The sequence below is a fragment of the Strongylocentrotus purpuratus genome, unplaced genomic scaffold (genome assembly GCF_000002235.5).
Source record: "Strongylocentrotus purpuratus isolate Spur 01 unplaced genomic scaffold, Spur_5.0 spur5_scaffold_10, whole genome shotgun sequence".
NCBI classification, from domain to species: Eukaryota; Metazoa; Echinodermata; class Echinoidea; order Camarodonta; family Strongylocentrotidae; genus Strongylocentrotus; species Strongylocentrotus purpuratus.
In genome coordinates this window covers 13,377,464-13,382,252 of record NW_022145595.1, presented here as the reverse complement: position 1 = coordinate 13,382,252, position 4,789 = coordinate 13,377,464, and the positions used below count along the sequence as shown (strand labels likewise).

The following is a 4,789-nucleotide window of genomic DNA, read 5'->3' as shown; positions in this document are numbered from 1 at the left end:
ATCGTGAACCAAAAGTCGCAAACAGTGTCAACCCCAAGTAAATCCGGTTAATAGCATACGTTTTAATCAGCGTACCCCGACCCTTCCCTTATGACAGGTAATAACTCCCCCAAATAGTAAAGCCTTTCCATGCAAATTTCGTCAACTTGTACGGGAGGGGCAGCTCTACATTTTGCATTAATTTACGTCCCGATCACATTCGCATTGGCGTCGCCAGTGCCAGAGCAACAAACCCTGTTTAAAGCACTTTTTTCATGAGCATAAAGTTATATAGCTCGTCATGGCAGTTTATAACTCCACTACGAAGAATTGCCTCGCTAACCCTAATAAAACCCTGTTCATAGTCAAAATTGTAAGTAAATTAAAGAATAATAAGAGATGTCATGGTGACAGGCGCGGATCCAGGATTTCTTAGGGGAGGGGGCCCAACTTTTTTTTTTTTTGCTCCCGAAAATTTGAAAATCGCGCCGGCCGAAAAGTCGCTCAGTGGGGGGGGGGGGGGGGTACAGAGCACAATTTTTTTTTTTTTTTTTTTTTTTTTGCTCCCGAAAATTTGAAAAACGCGTCGGCCAATAATTCGTTCAGTGGGGGGGGGGGGGGGGGGGGGGGGGGGGGGGGGGGGGGGGGGGTAGTGAGCACATTTTTTTTTTTTTGATCCTCAAAAAAAATTTCGATTTGCACCCCCCCCCCCCTTGAGCGCCAGGGGGGGGGGGGCCCAACCCCCAAAAAGGTAAAAATCACGTGATTTACATGATTTTTTTTCTCTAGGGGGGGGGGGGGGGGCCCGGGGCCCCCGGCCCCCCCCCCCCCTGGATCCGCCACTGCATGGTGATGTTAGTGTCTTTAACTCTGATTGTATCATGATATTTTTTTTCCTTTTCTTCCAGTATGTGTGTCTTTAGGGATAGGCTTTTATAAAAGGAATCCCTCCTTTCTGCCCTTCACAAATGCTCTCATAAGTTGCCACTGTTTTGTCAGTTCTTTTTTTTTTTTTAGCATTCCATTGTGTATTTGTATGTTTTATGAAGAGTGTTGAATAAACTTTGAAATGTAATTGTTTATAATTGTTGTTTAATTATCGTAAAGTTTAAAATGTGAGACACGTAAATGTCCGCGGTTGCGAAACGGAGTAAGGACCGAGTCTTTGACGGTCGATTTCGTTTGGATGGTCGACTTAGCTTTGTTTTCATGGTTAAGCAGCTGGACCAAGACGATTCGCTTCTACAATCCACAGCAAAAGTGTATTTCCATCACGATTGTTATATAGTTTTCGTGAATAGAGGTATGAAATCAAAGCTTATTTTGTGATTATTCTGGTCATGTTGACTGTATTTTGACAATCACGTTTCAAAGTAAAGTTTTCACAAGAAAATCAGAGAAAATCATCGTGACCGTTCAGTTACACGATGCAACTGCATTGATTAAGCCTTGAGCCTGAGGGAGCTTCGCCGCAGCCGCTGCGGTGGAGGGTCCCTGGAGCTGGAGTTCCATTGAGCTGACAAGTGTTATTACTGTACAGCGCACGTGCACGTGCACGTGCAGGTTACCGGTAATTCCGGGAAACTCCAACACGATGAATTTCGATAAACAATTAGTTTTCGTATCGTCTGTTTCTCAGCAGACTCACCCGAGTCCTCACTCCAATCCCAGCTCAGTTTATCATTTTTTTTTTCATTCCTCATTAGCCTACCCTGCTTGTTCTTGATTGCAGCATGTGCAGATGTGCATTTCTTGGAAGTGTCACCTGGCTTTCTAGTTCTACCAAGCATCGTTCATCAAGGAAAGATGCGCTTGTCTCCCTGGTACAGCGGTAGTCATGGTAGACTAGAAGTTGTCCTGTACGTACTCTGACTGTTAAAGGCCAACCTTCTCGAATCGTAGCAGAGCCAAAGGGGCTCTTTTCACTGTCTGAAGTCTGATGATTTAGGATGAAAGCAGTTGTAGCAATAAAGGTAGGATTACATTAATCAGGGACTTGATAGAGAAGGACTGGAATTAAGCCGGCGAAACTCTTGTAATTTATTCAACGCATTCATGAGTTCTAAAGCGTTTCAATGGGATGTGTAACATTCCACTTGGCTTTGAAGTTCCATGCTCCGAACCGCGCTACCACTGCACGGACTTTCGGAAGTCAGGCACCAGTTTTACATTTATTACAAAATATTAAATTACCTGCAAAATTTGAGTGTAAATCAAAAACTTTATATGGGGATTGTATTGGGAATAGTGCACAACAAACACATTTCCAAATTTAGAACTCCGTCCTTCCTATAATTTGTGTGCCAGAGTTGTTAAAAGAAAAATTACATCCTGACAAAAACTCAATAGTTTAGGATAATGCGCTAATTTGTGCATGTTTCAATGTCCCGTTATTTGATCCAAGATTTACAATCTTCGATAACATTAAGTTTGCTAATGCGTGTTTTTTCGCGTGTTTTTGAAGTTAAAAAAGGATGAAATTACACAAGTTTGTGTTCGCTTGTTCTACTCTTTACACATTCAAAAATGGATGAGAAATCATTGAAAGGGACAGCGAACAGTTGCTTTGATACCATTTTCTGATGTAGGAATTCTAAATCCTGAAATTCATGCGCTCTTTTATCTCACCACCTGGTCAGCAGTTGCAGATTAGCGCATAACTTTTCGGCGGCATGGAGCATGGGGTCAAAGGAGAGCGGCTTGATTCCAGTCCAGATTCCCTGCATTAATACACTTCTCTTCATAACCTTCATTTACCAAACCAAAGATCTCAATTCAAGCTAGTGGATATTTGTTCAAATGTTCAAACTTTCCACCGATTTAAATTATGTTAATTTATCATGTTAATGCAAGATTAAAGATGGCACACCAAAGATCTCAATTTCAAGTGAATATTTTTTTAATTTTCAAATTTTCACTTATCATCTGAGAGTTGATTGCTAATAGAATAGAAATATAATGTTTTAATCCTTTGGCAAGTTATTAATCTCCACTTGCCAGCTGCCACTCAAGCTCTGTCAAATGGGTATAGTACCACTACCAGGTTACTGGTAGTGGTACTGGTAGTTGTAAAGGAAAAAAATTCCTTGAATGCTTGAGCGCCTTTATATGGTACATGTAGGTAGGCTGAGGGGGGGGGGGGGGGGGTGGGACATGATTGCAGGGTTCTCAGGGAGAACAGTATTAAAACTGCTGAGGCTTCTTTGGTTTCCATTGGGATGGATCTGTGCACAATATATTACATGTAGCTATTAATCATGATTAGTATTGTTACCATTATTAGGATTATAATGATTATGATAATTGTTGTTTTTATTATTATCAGTACTATATCATTAGGAGTTGTATTAATAGTGGTATTTTTGTTATTGTGGTCATTATTAATATCTTTGTTCCACCATTTCATGAAGATGACTTCAACTGGTACTACTACTAGGATTGGAATCGCCACTTTTTTGAAAGACTGGACTGGACTGCCAACCTGTAGGCCAAAGTCATAGCAGAGGGAATCCATTTACCCCCGTTTCTTTGAGGAAGGTACATATAGACCAGAGAACTAAGCAATATATTTTTCTTTAAATCCTGTCTGCACTAATTTGGCCAGGGGGATTAGACCTCCCTGCAAGGTCACTGACAGTTGGTTATCTCATCAAATCAGCTCTCAATTAACATAAGAAAAAGGGGATCATAGGGGGACCAGCAGGCACCAACTAGGCATTGTTTTGCTATATAGAGGGCGCAAGTAGCTATAAGTAGTGCAGTGGGGCTTTAATTTCAATCTGTAATCATATTGAATATAGTATAGGCCACCAGGGCCATCATGAAAGCAGTTTTGTAACTGACAATGTTACCCTGTAAAGGTGAAACTACAAATTAATAAATAGGATGGCAAACAATTGAAGTAACCAGCAGTACAGATATAATCAGTTCCTTTATTTAACCTTGTCAACTGGTTTAACCTGTTAAAAAGGTTGGTTTTCACTCTCAACTTTGACTTCAACCTATTCAGTTTGGATTTTTTCTCTGATTTGCAGTTTCTTCAAGATGGCCACTTCCCTAAAAACAGTTGATTTCCTGCCAACTTGTTGCAACTGAGAAGCGACCGTGACGGGAAGGTCCTGGACAGTCCACTCCAGTGTTGCTGACATGTAAGTCTAGTTGATTCCACTTACCCTGGTTTATGTGATGAAGATCTATCTCAAACAGAAGCAAGCTCGAGTTTGTTAGATCTCGCATCTAAAGTTTTATTTGTGTTGAGAAGGGAAGATGATTAATTTGTGAGGGAACAAATAAAGAGTGTGTAATAAAGTATGAGCCTGTAATATCTTCGAGAAATGTTGCACAGCCAACATTCTAATAGATGAATTGACAATTTTCTTTGCAGATACCATCTAAATGCACTTGAAGCAGATACTCCCTGACCGCACTAGGAGCAGTGTCAACACCATCCCTTCGTGGAGCAAGGATGCTGTGATGACCGTGTCCACTTGGCATCTCTGGAAGAATGCTGTGATTGTCTTCGAACCCTCGTCAGGAGCATCACATCTGATCTCGGCTTTCGAAGATGAGCCAGGCAGGTGAGATGGGCAATGGGAAGGGGGTCTTTAGGCACCAAGGACATCCAGGCATCTTAAAGACATCATCTGCTACCGGGGCACCAAGTCTCCAAGACATCATCAGGACATCTTTTGATTGACAGCGACTCCTGACATACTTCTATTCCTTCATGAAATGGCCCGTTTTTTCATGTTTATCATTCATGTTTAGCAGGCCTGATTTTCCTCTTTTTTCCCCTGATTTGTTTTCCTGA

The 4,789-nt window shown here is 41.3% G+C and overlaps 1 long non-coding RNA gene across 1 annotated transcript; it reads left to right on the top strand.

The window, feature by feature from the left end:
* The first annotated feature begins 1,194 nt into the window (after positions 1-1,194).
* On the top strand, positions 1,195-4,565 carry LOC115921827. The gene is made up of 5 exons (XR_004063128.1): positions 1,195-1,282; positions 1,686-1,952; positions 3,390-3,516; positions 4,014-4,127; positions 4,364-4,565. It is a non-coding gene; the product is annotated as an uncharacterized LOC115921827 (long non-coding RNA).
* Positions 4,566-4,789: the final 224 nt, after the last annotated feature.